Below are 16,426 nucleotides of genomic sequence, written 5' to 3'. Positions count from 1 at the left end.
AAGTTGGCATGTCCCGTAGCATGCACGTATGGTAAAAGTTGTGTAAAAAAATTGTTGCATGGGGTGCTATTTTGATTGTCTTCCTTATGTGTGGAGGTCGGGATCGCGCAATGGTCAACTCCTACCAACCCTTCCCCTAGGAGCATGTGTAGTAGTACTTTGCTTCGAGGGCTAATAAACTTTTGCAATGAGTATATGAGTTCTTTATGACTAACTAGCAAAGTGGCCCGCTCGATGCGCAGGCTAGGATTTTATGGAGTTGAATTAGAAGATTTATTTTATTTGTTATTTTTGAAGTAAAATCGAAAGCGATTGTTGAGATATTTTTTAAGTATTACAATTTTGGAAACTTTATTATTTTGATTTTTTATGGATATATGAATATAATTGTTTTTCGTTCACCCTTTATCTGGTAATTATTTGTGCTATACTACTTTGAGACAGCATGTTTGATTAGCATGCTTATATTTGTTTTTCATTAAAAAAAATATTGAGAAAAAACATCTTACATTTTGAGACGGATCTAATATTTGTGTACATAGACATGCATCACAGTAGCAAGGGTGATTGTTTGCATATGCACCGTGTCTTAAAAAACAGTACTTATATGTATACATATTTCAATATTAGATACTTCATTTGAGCGTCAAATAATATGAAACAGAGTGAGTACCTTGGTAATGTTCTTTTTTAAGAATAGTAGCTATACAGATATTTGTAGCTATGCATATATTCTCTTGTGGCATCCTCATGTTGCTAACCAATCATCATCAGGTAATGTAGGTTTGACTGGGATAAAACATATGAATCTATTTGGAGAATAAGCAAATTAATGCTTGTAATTATAACTTGATATAGGTAATGTAGACTTCACTGGGGTAATTTTTTTTTAGTTTTTATGTTCAGTTGAATTCTTCAAATTATATTATTTCTAACATTTTCATCAATGTCGCTTTTTTGTGTGTAAAGTTATTCTTGTTGTTTTCGTGTAGTCATATATTTTATCACTAACGCTATGCAATATTTATATTTTATTTATTGTTTTTTGTAGTGTAAATGATTTATTGCTTTTATATACTACTATACACATATATGCATAAAAGGTTTGCTGGTGTTTGCTTCCATACACGTGCACTCGGCAGTAGTACTAAGTTATTTATAGAAAAAAAGCTCGGCAGTACCAAGTGTGCCTTACAGTTTGATGTTACATTGTTTTCTCTTAGACTAGTCATAGTGGGGAGTAACTTAGACTAGTAACATACATATGTTACTAGTCTATGTTACTACCTTCATAGTGGGTAGTGTCATAGGTGTGGTAACATAGTTGCCTTCATTTATTACTTTGTAGACTCATTATGCATTGGAAACCGCTATGTGATGGTAACATATTATGTTACTCTATTTGCCTCTCTTCTCATTAACTACTTGCCACATCATCATTTTTGCTTATGTGGCATCTATGTTACTACCTATGTTACTCCCACTATGACCAGCCTTACAGTTTCCGCAGTACGTAATTGGTGTCATGGGTCCCACCAGTATTAGTCTCACTTTACCCATTCTTTAGTCTTCTAGACTTCTGCGTTCTTCTTTCCTCGCACAAGTGAGACTGTTCTTGGCCGATCCCCTTTCTCCTCTCGTCTTATTTTTTTTCTTCTCAGTTAAAATTTGCTGATGTTGGATAGCTCCCATCAGGTTGCTCTTTTGATTCACTGCATTCAAGATGCTCGTCCTAACCTGAAGCAACACCTGCACCTGATGCTTTGACAGGGTGACCATCGACGGCAATTGAGGGTTAGCAGGGCCCAAGGATTTACTGCACCAGGGAGTAGGCGAGATCATCGATTTGGACGCTTCCGTCGAAGTTGTCGTCCGTGCAGTTGATTTGGTCGTGGATGTGGATTTCATCTCCCGTAGGCCTGCAATGGCAACATTGTTCCAAGTTGAACTGCATGTCTTTATTTTTCCTTTTGCTAACTGTAATATTTCCCCTTTATCTTAGCCTTTTCCTGTACTTGTGCCACTCAACCAATATAATGTACTTAAGGAAATGCTTGTTAGCTGTAAATATTTCTTATTTTTTTCCTTAATTTTTTTAATATCATGTGTTTTTTAATTGATCTATAAGTGTTGAATGAGGTACAGAGTAGACGCTAATCCCTCCGTTTCTAAATAGAAGCCCTTCTAGAGATTTCAATACGAACTACATACGGATGTATATAGACATATTTTAGAGTGTACATTCAATCATTTTGCTCCATATGTAGTCCATAATGGAATCCCTAAAAGGTCTTATACTTAGGAACGGAGGTTGTAATAAGTTAGTGTACATTTTAAAAATGTAACTATTTCCAATTATTGATGCATTTTTGCAATATTTCACAAAAAAAATTAATAGATAATAGCTTAATATGAAAACATGTCTGATAGCATTGTACATACGCAGTATAACGTCTTGATGCTTTCACTATTTTTTATTAAATAATAAGCTTATAGAATCAAATATCACATAATATAGATTTCTGATGTTTGGTTATGAAGTCTTTCCACCTGTTGATGCAAGTTTGCATTACTTTCCACTTGTGAAGTCTTTCCACCTGTTCATACTTAAGTCAGACTTTCTTTGTAAGAGATTTTGCAGTGTAGTAAGTTCATATATATGTAATTCATATGTAATAGTCCACTGGCCTCATCTTGTGAAAGAACATCATGCTGAAATTCTGTTTTTGTTCATACCTTTAGAATATTTCTGTATAAAGTATATTCTTGACCACATCATCCCGATTGCTATCTTCATCATCTACCATTACATGCCGTCCCTCCCTTTTTGTTACTCTTGAGAAGGCTACGTATAACTGTCCATGTGTGAAAACTTGTTTAGGTAGATATAGTCCTACCTTGTTCAGAGATTGGCCCTGGCTTTTGTTGATAGTCATAGCAAAGCAAACTGATGTAGGATATTGTCTCCTTTTTAGAACAAATGGCCATGCTGATTCAGTTGGTGACATGACTATTCTTTGAATATATACCTTTTCTCCTGCATGTGTTCCGGTTACTATCTGTGCTTCGATGAATTTTCTTCCGAGTTGAATAATTGTCATCCTTGTACCATTGCATAATCCAGCACTTTGGTTGATATTACGTAGTAGCATCACAGGTATGCCAACTTTTAAGGCCCTCGATGATGTGAGGATCTATTGAATCCCTTTTATCTTCTGTTGTCGGCGTATTAATCCTGTTTCATACCTTATTTCCAGTGTCATAGATGTACAATTGTGCCCACCGTGGTTTATCTTTACCTTTAGGTAGTATAGTACCTATTATGTGGTAGTTTTTCTCATTCATTCTAAGAACATATGGCCCAATGCCATTGTTTATTTGTTTGTCTACTTTTCCTCCCATTGTTGTGAAAGTAAACATGGAGTTGTACAATCTGATATTTTGCAAGCAGTTTTTTACCTCTTTCCATTGTCTTTCCTTAGCAATTTCACAAGGTAAGTCGGGGGATCTCTTAATGGTGGCAAATCAACTTTGCCATGTTGGCAGCATAGTCCAAAAGATGGCATGCTTTTCGCTCTACCTGAAGTTCTTTCTTTGTACCAGAAAATTGCACCGCATTGTTAACACTTGCATTTTGGTTTTTCGAAGTTCCAAATTTCCACATCAGTCCTCTCCGATTCCCTGTTCAAGTTTATGTATTTAGCATAAATTTAAATGTTAGTAATGTCTGGTGTTGTTGATAATATGTTAACTTGATAGAACTTGTAATTTTTTTATTTCTTTCTCATTGTTTTCGATGTAGTAGACATTTTATTACTTTTTTGTTGTACACGCACATAACAGAAAATATCAGGTCCACGAATCTCCAAATTTTAGATGCTGATTGTAATTTATTTTTTGCATACCTCATAGTTTTATCAGCCGGGCGAATCTCCTTCTTTTGTTGATGGTTCTGCAACCCTCTTGGTTTGCATTTTTCTTTTCCTATGTAGTCTTGTGTCTTTTGCTTTTTTTGTTGAGTTACTTGCCCTGCATAAACATAAATACTAATTATTAGAAGTGAGAGATTACGTTACGTTTGGCAGAAGGAATTTATTACTCCTCGTGTTAACTTTAAAATATTTCTTTGCCTTAGCTACAGTTCATTGATACTTGTAGCATTTTATTGTGATTTAGTGGGCCATTACAAATTTGCCACGCTTGAAGATGCGGAAATGCATGGGCGGGTGGTCTTTATAATCACTAAGTTAGTGAAGGTAATTTTTCTCTATTTAGAAAGATTTTAGCACATAGATTGCATAGTTGATGTGTATAGCATAGGCACGGTACATAATGTTGCTTCCTGTATACTGTAATACCAACCGTGCGGCATTGATCTTAAAGTTTAACATTTGAATTGAGAATGTAATTAATCCAAATGAATGATAACATGCATAAGAGAGAAACTATGTGAAAGATTTTCTTACTTCACATGTATCAAAGGTTGTCCTTTTTGTGTGTCTGCGGAGCCTGGCACATCTCCATGTATGATTGAAGACCTTCTGTTTCTCTCTCTTGAAGTGTCATTCTCCTTTCTAATCTTGCGATTTTGCTGATTGTCTGGATTTGCATCAATAAGATAACAATTTAAAATATTGTTTTTCTAGTCGAAGCTAAAATCAGTTAGGAACTTTTAGTGCATAACTGGAGTTGCTTTTTTTTAATATTATACTGTGATAGCAGATATAAAATATTCAAGATTAGTATCGGATCACCTTGTTGGATTGCATATTTGATTTGTTTAAACCATCTCGGTAGGTTTCTAACATTCCTTGGTATGTGGCCCACCTTTTCTTTTCATTGTGTATTCCTGCATAATGGAGAGTGCAAATATACAGCTAAAGTGAATGATATTATAATATTGTTTCAGAAAGTGGCAGACCTAGAAATTGTGGTTTGCTGAGGCAACGGACGCCGATAAAGATCAATGTAGTCGTTGTACAGGGGAGTACCCTGCCCCGGCACTTGAGACGTTGGTCATTTGCCCCATTTGTTACAGTGGTAGGTCTATTGTTGATTACATATTAGTGTTCAAGTTTATGAAGATTCATAATTTTTATTACTTTTTACCTTTTAAAGTATATTTTTGTCGTAGAATTAAAGGCGATCAATTTTCAAGACTAGTGATTTTGTAGAAATTTTTAATGATAAAGAGGATTTTATGTTCCAATCATCACGTGGTACATAAATACAGTATTTTTAGTAGAAGCTGACTGAAGCAATCTATACCTGATTAATGAGGTTTTCTTTTTGGACAAAATTGATGAGGTAGTGATGCAAAATATAATGGGAACCATCATCTGATCTACAAACTCCATGTGAATTCCATATTGCAGTGCCCTATGTTTGTTAATGGACTTGAGCCCTATGGAAGCCGTCCCACAACCCCAAAATATAGTTGAGTAGCACGCTAGAATTAGATTGTAATTGAGGATTAATAGAGAGGGAGAAGAACTATACCTGAATTGAAAAGCTGTTTGACTATGTTGCCGTACGTCAAATTGAAATTGTATGTTCTGTCAATTTTGTTCGTGCTGCTGAGAACAGATTGAGTTTTAGGTCTATTCTTGGCATGCCAGTTGTTTATATAGGCATGTCTTTTCTTTCTGTAGCCTTGTTCTGTACGACTTAAGGTATTCTTTCACATGAGTTTTTGTATTGAATTCTAATCCAACGTGCTTGTAATTTGGGCCATCCTGGACTTATCAGCGTGGAAGTGTTGTTTCTGGCCCACATGTTTAGGTTCAGTCACGTCAATCCTTAAGGTTTCCCTAGAAATCAACATGACATGCACCATCTCTCTCGCTCTATCTCTCAAACGCACACACTTCCACAAATCCATAACCTCTTATGTCATAATCTATACTTTACCAGGGCATCTTGTGCATCACCATGCGGTGTGTGTTGACGATGTACATGATTTCTACTCTGCCGAACATCCAAGCCAGCACCCATCTAGAAGTTTTATAGCAGAAGGTTTTCCTTTAGTCTGTTTTATAGTGATTTAATTTATTCTCTTGTTTATATATCAATTTTTTATTTGATTTTGACAGGTGATATCATATTTGTGACATGAAGAGTAAGAGAGCCACATGTCAATCATAAGGAGGTGTTTTTGGGAACGTTTATATGTTCCAATCATGCTATGTATCTTCTACAATTTTATTGACAATTGCTCTTTATGCTTGTTTCAGATGGAGCTGCTGGCATTATGACAGGAAACCACTATTAGCATCTGAGGTTGATCAAACATGGAAGCCATCTATGTATGTTTCTCTATATATGTTTGTACATAATGAAACTTGTGAGCTAACACCTGAAATCTTTTTAGATTAGCACTGCCTACAGTATAATCTAAGTATTAATGATCCATTAATAGGTCTGATCTATAACAATAGGTCTGATCTATAATATGAACACCATCTGATGCACCATATATGTTTCTCTATATTGTAGAGAGCAACATCCATGGCATTACCTTCTGTAGATGGGTAAAAAGTATGAAGAACCTGACACCATTAAGACATGAAGCCACACCTATAGGATTCTATATAATCAACTTTCTGAGGTAACATGTCAAATATTTTTAGATGAGGACTGCATAGAGCATAATTGAACCATCATCGATCCAGTAATTGGTATGATTTATAATTTTGTTCAGATAGAACTTACTTAATGTTGCCTAATTGCTCGATGGAGCTGTCTTGTGGCCGCTGGAGGAAGACAACTCCGAAGTGCTAATTCTGAAGTTGATCTCGAAGTTTGAGTCGCTGGAGGAAGATGATGTGGGAGGAAGATGATGTAGAAGTTGTAACCTAAAATCTTTGGACAATGAACCTATGAGGTCATGGGGAAGGTTTATATGGATGGTTAAGTTTCTCATGTTTGCGGGATGGAAAGAACGTTTTTTTGGATCCCGTCTGGACACATATTCTATTTGGAGAGAGATATGATAGTTTTGGTTTGTTTCGGCACATTAGAACTTTTTTTTCTGGGATGGCCTCATCGTTGTAGTTTCTTTGAGAAAAGCTGATGGCATGGTCCATCCTGTATGCGTGTGATGGCCCAACCTGTATGTTTTTTATTATTTAATGATGCATGATGCATGCGTGTTTCTGATCCCTAAGGATGGTCCACCCTATTGGGGTTGTGGTTGGATCATGAAAATCAACGTGAAGTCATCAAACGATATGGACCCACCTCATTTACAAAGATCCAATGGTTGGACTTATCTTTATTCTGGTCCAGCTGGTTTACAAAGATCTAATGGTTGGACTTTGTTGTATCATCAAACGATATGGACCCACCTCATTTACAAAGATCCAATGGTTGGACTTATCTTTATTTTGGTCCACCTGGTTTACAAAGATCTAATGGTTGGACTTTGTTGTCTCATGGCATGGCATGGACCCACCTGGTTTACAAAGGTCTAATGGTTGGACTTTGTTTTCTCACAGAACTAAAGGTCGGATCTTTCTAATTATTGTGGGATTTACTAAGCTAATTATCTTTATTCTGATGACCCCAACAAGTACTTTTTATATATAAATAGATGTGAGTCCATGGATTATACGCACTCTCACCCTTCCACCATTGCTAGCCTCTCTTGTGCCGCGCAACTTTCGCTGGTACCATAAACCCACCATTTACCTTTCTCAAAACAGCCATCATACCTACCTATTATAGCATTTTCATAGCCATTCCGAGATATATTGCCATGCAACTTTCTACTGTTCCGTTTATTATGACATGCTCCATCATTGTCATATTGCTTTTGCATGATCATGTAGTTGACATCGTATTTGTGGCTAGGCCACCTTTATAATTCTTTCATACATGTCGCTCTTGATTCATTGCATATCCCGGTACACCGTCGGAGGCATTCACATAGAGTCATATTTTGTTCTAAGTATTGAGTTGCAATCTTGAGTTGTAAATCAATAAAAGTGTGATGATCTTCATTATTAGAGCATTGTCCCAAGTGAGGAAAGGATGATGGAGACTATGATTCCCCCACAAGTCGGGATGAGACTTCAGACTTTATGAAAAGTAAAAGAGGCCAAAGAAGCCCAAACAAAAAAAATGCCAAAGATGCCCACCAAGAAAAGAGACAAAAAGAGAGAAGGGACAATGTTACTATCCTCTTTCCACACTTGTTTTTCAAAGTAGCACCATGATCTTCATGATAGAGAGTCTCCTATGTTGTCACTTTCATATACTAGTGGGAATTTTTCATTATAGAACTTGGCTTGTATATTCCAATGATGGGCTTCCTCAAAATGCCCTAGGTCTTCGTGAGCAAGCAAGTTGGATGCACACCCACTTAGTTTCTTTTGTTGAGCTTTCATACATTTATAGCTCTAGTGCATCCGTCACATGGCAATCCCTACTCACTCACATTGATATCTATTAATGGACATCTCCATAGCCCGTTGATATGCCTAGTTGATGTGAGACTATCTTCTCCCTTTTTGTCTTCTCCACAACCACCATCCTATTCCACATATAGTGCTATATCCATGCCTTGCACTCATGTATTATGTGAGAGTTAAAAAAGCTGAAGCGCGTTAAAAAGTATGAACCAATTGCTTGGCTGAAACCGGGGTTGTGCATGATGGGAGTATTTTGTGTGATGAAAATGAAGCATAGCCTAACTATATGATTTTGTAGGGATAAACTTTCTTTGGCTATGTTATTTTGATAAGACATGATTACTCGTTAGTATGCTTGAATTATTACTATTTTTATGTTAATATGAACTTTTATCTTGAATCATTTGGATCTGAACATTCATGCCACAATAAAGAAAATTACATTGAGAAATATGCTAGGTAGCATTCCACATCAAAAAATCTGTTTTTATCATTTACCTACTCGAGGACGAGCAGGAATTAAGCTTGGGGATGCTTGATACGTATCCAACGTATCTATAATTTTTGATTGTTCCATGCTATTATATTATCCATCTAGGTTGTTTTATATGTATTTATATGCTATTTTATATGATTTTTGGGACTAACCTATTAACCTAGAGCCCAGTGCCAGTTTCTGTTTTTTCCTTGTTTTTGAGTTTTACAGAAAAGGAATACCAAACGGAGTCCAATTGACGTGCCAATTGTTGACGATTTTTTATGGACCAAAAGAAGCCCTTGGAGTAAAAGAGTTGGGCCAGAAGAGTCCCGAGCCGTTGATAACCCACAAGTGTAGGGGATCGCAACAGCTTTCGAGGGTAGAGTATTCAACCCAAATTTATTGATTCGACACAAGGGGAGCCAAGAATATTCTTAAGTATTAGCAGTTGAGTTGTCAATTCAACCACACCTGGATAACTTAGTATCTGCAGCAAAGTATTTAGTAGCAAAGTAGTATGGAAGTAACGGTAACAGTGGCAAAAGTAAAGATAGCAGTTTTGTAGTAGTTGTAACAGTAGCAACGGAAAAGCAAATAAGCGAAGCACAATATGTGAAAAGCTCCTAGGCATTGGATCCGTGATGGATAATTATGTCGGATGCGATTCCTCATGTAATAGCTATAACATAGGGTGACATGGAACTAGCTCTAGTTCATCAATGTAATGTAGGCATGTATTCCGAATATAGTCATACATGCTTATGGAAAAGAACTTGCATGACATCTTTTGTCCTACCATCCCGTGGCAGCGGGGTCCTAGTGGAAACTAAGGGATATTAAGGCCTCCTTTTAATAGATAACTGGAACAAAGCATTAGCACATAGTGAATACATGAACTCCTCAAACTACGGTCATCACTGAGAAGTATCCCGATTATTGTCACTTCAGGGTTGTTGGATCATAACACATAATAGGTGACTATAGACTTGCAAGATAGGATCAAGAACTCGCATATATTCATGAAAACATAATAGGTTCAGATATGAAATCATAGCACTCGGGCCCTAGTGACAAGCATTAAGCATAGCAAAGTCATAGCAACATCAATCTCAGAACATAGTGGATACTAGGGATCAAACCCTAACAAAACTAACTTGATTACATGGTAAATCTCATCCAACCCATCACCGTCCAGCAAGCCTACGATGGAATTACTCACGCACGATGGTGAGCATCATGAAATTGGTGATGGAGGATGGTTGATGATGACGACGGCGATGAATCCCCCTCTCCGAAGCCCCGAACGGACTCCAGATCAGCCCTCCCGAGAGAGATTAGGGCTTGGCGGCGGCTCCGAATCGTCAAACGCGATGAAACTTTCTCTCTGATTTTTTTCTCCGTGAAACAGAATATATGGAGTTGGAGTTGAGGTCGGTGGAGCATCAGGGAACCCACGAGACAGGGGGGCGCGCCTAGGGGGGAGGGCACGCCCCCACCCTCGTGGACAGGGTGTGGGCCCCCTGGCCTTGATTCTTTTGCCAGTATTTTTTATATTTTCTGAAAGTTATCTCCGTGGATTTTCAGGGCATTCCGAGAACTTTTGTTTTCTGCACAATAAACAACACCATGACAGTTCTGCTGAAAACAGCGTCAGTCCGGGTTAGTTTCATTCAAATCATGCAAGTTAGAGTCCAAAACAAGGGCAAAAGTGTTTGGAAAAGTAGATATGTTGGAGACATATCAACTCCCCCAATCTTAAACCTTTGCTTGCCCTCAAGCAATTCAGTTGATAAACTGAAAGTGATAAAGAAAAACTTTTACAAACTCTATTTGCTCTTGTTGTTGTAAATATGTAAAGCCAGCATTCAAGTTTTCAGCAAAGATTATAAACTAACCATACTCAAATAACATTTAGGTCTCACAATTACTCATATCAATGGCATAATCAGCTAGCGAGCAATAATAATAAAACTCGGATGACAACACTTTCTCAAAACAATCATAATATGATATAACAAGATGGTATCTTGCTATCCCTTTCTTAGACCACAAAACATAAATGCAGAGCACCTTTAAAGATCAAGGACTGACTAGACATTGTAATTCATGGTAAAAGAGATCCAGTCAAGTCATACTCAATATAAACTAATAGTAATGAATAGAAATGACAGTGTGCTCTCCAGCGGGTGCTTTTTAATAAGAAGGTGATGACTCAACATAAAAGTAAATAGATAGGCCCTTCACAGAGGGAAGCAGGGATTTGTAGAGGTGCCAGAGATCGATTTTAAAATAGAGATGAATAACATTTTGAGTGGCATACTTTCACTGTCAACGCAACAACTATGAGATGGCGATATCTTCCATACTACATGCATTATAGGCGGTTCCCAAACAGAATGGTAAAAGTTATACTCCCCCACCACCAACAAGAATCAATCCATGGCTTGCTCAAAACAACGAGTGCCTCCAACTAACAACAACCCTGGGGGAGTTTTGTTTAATTATATTGATTTGCTTTGATCTTTTTGATCATGGGACTCGGCATCCCGGTTACCGCCATTTTCTCGTGAATGAGGAGCGGAGTCCACTCCTCTTGAGAATAACCCACCTAGCATGGAAGATACAGACAACCCTAGTTGAAACATGAGCTGCTCGAGCATACAAAACAGAATTTCATTTGAAGGTTTGGAGTTTGGCACATACAAATTTACTTGGAACGGCAGGTAGATACCGCATATAGGAAGGTATAGTGGACTCATATGGAACAACTTTGGGGTTTATGGAGTTTGGATGCACAAGCAGTATTCCCGCTTAGTACAGGTGAAGGCTAGCGAAAGACTGGGAAGCGACCAACTGAGAGAGCGACAACAGTCATGAACATGCATTAAAATTAATTTACACCGAGTACAAGCATGAGTAGGATATAATTCACCATGAACATAAATATCGTGAAGGCTATGTTGATTTGTTTCAACTACATGCGTGAACATGTGCCAAGTCGAGTCACTCAATTTATTCAAAGGAGGATACCATCCCATCATACCACATCACAATCATTTTAATAGCATGTTGGCATGCAAGGTAAACCATTATAACTCATAGCTAATTAAGCATGGCACAAGAAACTATAATCTCTAAATGTCATTGCAAATATGTTTACTTCATAATAAATTGAATTAGGAACGATGGACTCACCATATTTACAAAAACAAGAGAGGTCGAGTTTATACCAGCTTTTCTCATCTCAATCAGTCCATCATATATCGTCATTATTGTCTTTCACTTGCACGACCGAACGGTGTGTATAATAATAATAGTGCACGTGCATTGGACTAAGCTGGAATCTGCAAGCATTCAACTCAAGAGAGAAGACAAAGTAATATGGGCTCTAAGTTAAATAAACAATCATGCATATGAGAGCCACTAAACATTTTCAGTATGGTCTTCTACTCTCGACCCCCAAAGGAAAGAAAAGAAATAAAACTATTTACACGGGAAAGCTCCCAACAAGCAAGAAGAAGAACGAGAAATCTTTTTGGGTTTTCATTTTAATTTCTACTACAAGCATGGAAATTAAACTAACTAATTGTTTTTTGTTTTTCTTAAGGTTTATCAAACACACAAGAAGAAAGCTAGAAAAATAACTTAAGCTAGCATGGATAATACAATGAAAGAGTATGAGCACCGACAACTAGAATAGTGTGTGAACATGAATGTAAAGTTGGTGAGAGATACGTACTCCCCCAAGCTTAGGCTTTTGGCCTAAGTTGGTCTAATGCCAAGGATAGCCTGGCTGATATCTGTAGTTATAACTGGGGTCGTACTAAGATGCAGCAGCAAATGCATCCTGAGCTACGGCATGCTGGCGAGCCGCCTCGGCTCTCCCTTCGTGTTTAGCTGCCTCCTCCCTGGTAACACTTCGTTTTGCCTGGTAATCAAAAATGGAAGGAGCGGGGAGAGTAACATGGACAACGCTACGTCTGTCAGAGATTAGTCGATACTGTAGGAATTGTTCATTCCTCAAAAGAAAACGATGTTTGACCATCGCGTCATAATCTAAATAAGCAGGAAGCAACTCCATATCCCCCTCTCATGGGGCTATACCAAGATAATTAGCAACACGGGTCGCATAAATCCCTCCAAATAAATCTTCGGATATACCATTATTATGCAACTTACGTGCAACTATTGCCCCCAAGTTGTAATCTTTATTACCTAACACAGCACTCTTGAGGACACAAAGATCAGGGACACACATGTGACATGCTTCATCTTTACCGTTAATGCATCTACCAATGAAGAGAGCAAAATAATGTATAGCAGTAAAATGATTGCTCCCTATGGTAGCTTGTGCTATATTCCTAGATTCTCCCACAGTAATACTAGCAAGAAAGTCTTTATATTCAGATCTGTGGGGGTCATTAACATCGCCCCACTGCGGGAGTTTGCAAGCAGTTGTAAAATCTTCTAAGTCCATGGTATAAGATTTATCATAAATATCAAACAGGACACTCTGAGAATTATGCGAAGATTTATATTTAAACCTTCTTACGAATGAATCAGTCAATAGATAGTACTAAGGACACTTATCTTATACGAAGTCCTCCAGACCGGCATTACGCACATATGCATCAAATTCATCCTTAATGCCCGCTTTGACCATAAACTCGTCTGATGGCCACTCACAAGCTCGCACTTCTGCGTCCCTTGGTGGTTCATTGTCTTGCTCACGCATAGCACATCTGGGTCCTTTCTTTGTTGAGGAACCACCTTGGTACATTCTCCTAGACATATTTCTTTTTCTGAAAAATTTCTGAAATTTTAGTAACTTCAAAATAAAAGTGAATCAAACTAAACAAGATTGGTAGCAACTACTCCTACAAGTGCCTAGAGCCCACATCATGCATTAGAATTCCTTGGGACCTCATAAATTTGACATGCAAGCTCAAGAACAGGGTCACCTATGCAGCAAAAATTTGCAATGAATAAAGCACTAGAACAAAAACTAATTGGACCAATGGTGGAGTAACATACCAAGCAACAATCTCCCAAAGCAGTTTTGTGAATGGAGCTTTGAGCAAGGATATCGAAAATCGCAGCAAAATGAGCTAGAACCCGTGCTTGAGCTGGATGGGGATTTTTTGGGAAGAAGAAGGAGTGCGTGGGTGCAGGAATAAGTGGAGGGGGCCCACCGTGGGCCCACAAGATAGGGGGCGCCTAGGGGGTGTGGGCGCGCCCTCCACCCTCGTGGCCAGGTGCTTGCCCCCCCATGCAGTGTTTTCAGTGCCTAAAATCCTCAAATAATCCATAAAAAATCATACTAAATTTGCAGGGCATTTGGAGCACTTTTATTTTTGGGATATTTTTTTATTGCACGGATAAATCAGAAAACAGACAAATAATACTATTTTTGCTTTATTTATTCTAAATAACAGGAAGTAAAAAGAGGGTACAGAAGGTTGTGCCTTCTAGTTTCATCCATCTCATGATCATCAAAATGATTCCACTAACAAGGTTGATCAAGTCTTGTTAACAAACTCATTACGAATAACACGGAACCGGAGAAATTTCGAATAACACTAAGTTACCTCAACGGGGATATGAACATCCCCAACAATAAGAATATCATACTTTTTCTTGACAGTAGGAAGAGGAAATTTAAAACCTCCAATAATGATAGTTGGAATTTTTCCAATAGAATTGATACTATGAACTTGAGGTTGTTTCCTCGGAAAGTGTACGTATGCTCATTACCATTAACATGAAAAGTGACATTGCCTTTATTGCAATCAATAACAGCCCCTGCACTATTCAAAAAGGGTCTACCAAGGATAATCGACATACTATCGTCCTCGGGGATATCAAGAATAACAAAGTCCGTTAAGATAGTGACATTTGCAACCACAACAGGCATATCCTCATAAATACCGATAGGTATAGCAGTTCATTTATCGGCCATTTGCAAAGATATTTCAGTAGGTGTCAACTTATTCAATTCAAGTCTACAATATAAAGAGAGAGGCATAACACTAACACCGGCTACAAGATCACATAAAGCAGTTCTAACATAATTTCTTTTAATGGAGCATGGTATAGTTGGTACCCCTAGATCTCCAAGTTTCTTTGGTATTCCACCTTTAAAAGTGTAATTAGCAAGCATGGTGGAAATTTCAGCTTCCGGTATCTTTCTTTTATTTGTAATGATATCCTTCATATATTTAGCATAAGGATTTAATTTAAGCATATCAGTTAAGCGCATACATAAGAAGATAGGTCTATAATTTCAGCAAAGCGCTCAAAATCATCATCATCCTTTGTCTTGGATGGTTTAGGAGGAAAGGGCATGGGTTTCTGAACCCATGGTTCTCTCTCTCTATCGTGCTTCCTAGAAACAAAATCTCTTTTATCATAACATTGATTCTTTGATTGTGGGTTATCAAGATCAACAGCAGGTTCAATCTCTACATCATTATTTTTTCTACATTGCCATCAACATGAACATTATCATTAACATTATCACTAGGTTTATGTTCATCACCTAGGAGCATCAGAAATAGAAATATCATTAGGATTCTCATGTATGTCTATAATAGGTTCACTAGAAGCATGCAAAGTCCTATCATTTTTCTTTTTCTTCTTTTTGGAAGAACTAGGTGCCTCTAAATTATTTCTCTGAGAATCTTTCTCGATTCTCTTAGGGTGGCCTTCAGGATACAAAGGTTCCTGGGTCATTCTACCAGTTCTAGCAGCCACTCTAACAGCAAAATCATGTTTATTATTTAATTCATCGAGCAAATCACTTTGAGCTTTAAGTACTTGCTCAGCTTGAGTGGTAACCATAGAAGCATATTTGCTAATGAGTTTAAGTTCACCTTTAACTCTAGCCATATAATCACTCAAGCGTCCTATCTCGAAAGCATTATTCTTTAATTCTCTACCAACATAAGCATTAAAACTTTCTTGTCTAGCCATAAAGTCATCAAATTCATCTAAGCATGGGCTATGAAATTTAGTGGAAGGAATTTCAACTTTATCATATCTATAGAGAGAATTTACCTTTACTACTTGTGTCGGGTTATCAAGACAATGTGTTTCTTCAACAGGCGGTATATTAAGACCATGTATTTCTTCAATAGGTGGTAAATTCTTAACATCTTCAGCTTTAATACCTTTTTCTTTCATAGATTTTTTTGCCTCTTGCATATCTTCATGACTGAGAAATAGAACACCTCTCTTCTTCGGAGTTGGTTTAGGAATAGGCTCAGGAGTTGGCTCAATTGGTTCAGGAATTGCCTCAGGAATTGGCTCAGGAAGAGTCCAATTATTTTCATTAGTTAACATATTATTCAATAACAATTTAGCTTGGTTGACTGTTCTTTCCCTAAAAACACAACCAGCACAACTATCCAAGTGGTCCTTGGAAGCATCGGTTAGTCCATTATAAAAGATATCAAGTATTTCATTTTTCTTAAGAGGATGATCAGGCAAAGCATTAAGTAATCGGAGAAGCCTCCCCCAAGCTTGTGGGAGACTCTCT

General features: G+C 37.6%; 2 long non-coding RNA genes across 3 annotated transcripts; one reads left to right on the top strand and one right to left on the bottom strand.

Annotated features, from left to right (window-relative positions):
• The first annotated feature begins 1,543 nt into the window (after positions 1-1,543).
• On the top strand, positions 1,544-7,192 carry LOC123120011 (uncharacterized). 2 transcript variants are annotated; one of them, XR_006459257.1, is made up of 8 exons: positions 1,544-1,954; positions 4,177-4,256; positions 4,910-5,040; positions 5,914-6,015; positions 6,093-6,148; positions 6,234-6,305; positions 6,496-6,607; positions 6,701-7,192. It is a non-coding gene; the product is annotated as an uncharacterized lncRNA (long non-coding RNA). The 2 variants fall into 2 exon arrangements; XR_006459259.1 differs by lacking the exon at positions 4,177-4,256.
• LOC123120016 (uncharacterized) lies at positions 3,824-5,003 on the bottom strand. The gene is made up of 3 exons (XR_006459262.1): positions 4,755-5,003; positions 4,467-4,599; positions 3,824-4,029 (listed from the first exon to the last, which is right to left on the bottom strand). It is a non-coding gene; the product is annotated as an uncharacterized lncRNA (long non-coding RNA).
• Positions 7,193-16,426: the final 9,234 nt, after the last annotated feature.

Source organism: Triticum aestivum, chromosome 1B (assembly GCF_018294505.1).
Source record: "Triticum aestivum cultivar Chinese Spring chromosome 1B, IWGSC CS RefSeq v2.1, whole genome shotgun sequence".
Classification (NCBI taxonomy): Eukaryota; Viridiplantae; Streptophyta; class Magnoliopsida; order Poales; family Poaceae; genus Triticum; species Triticum aestivum.
Note: the sequence above shows the minus strand (reverse complement) of the source record. Positions and strands in the feature narration are given on the sequence as shown.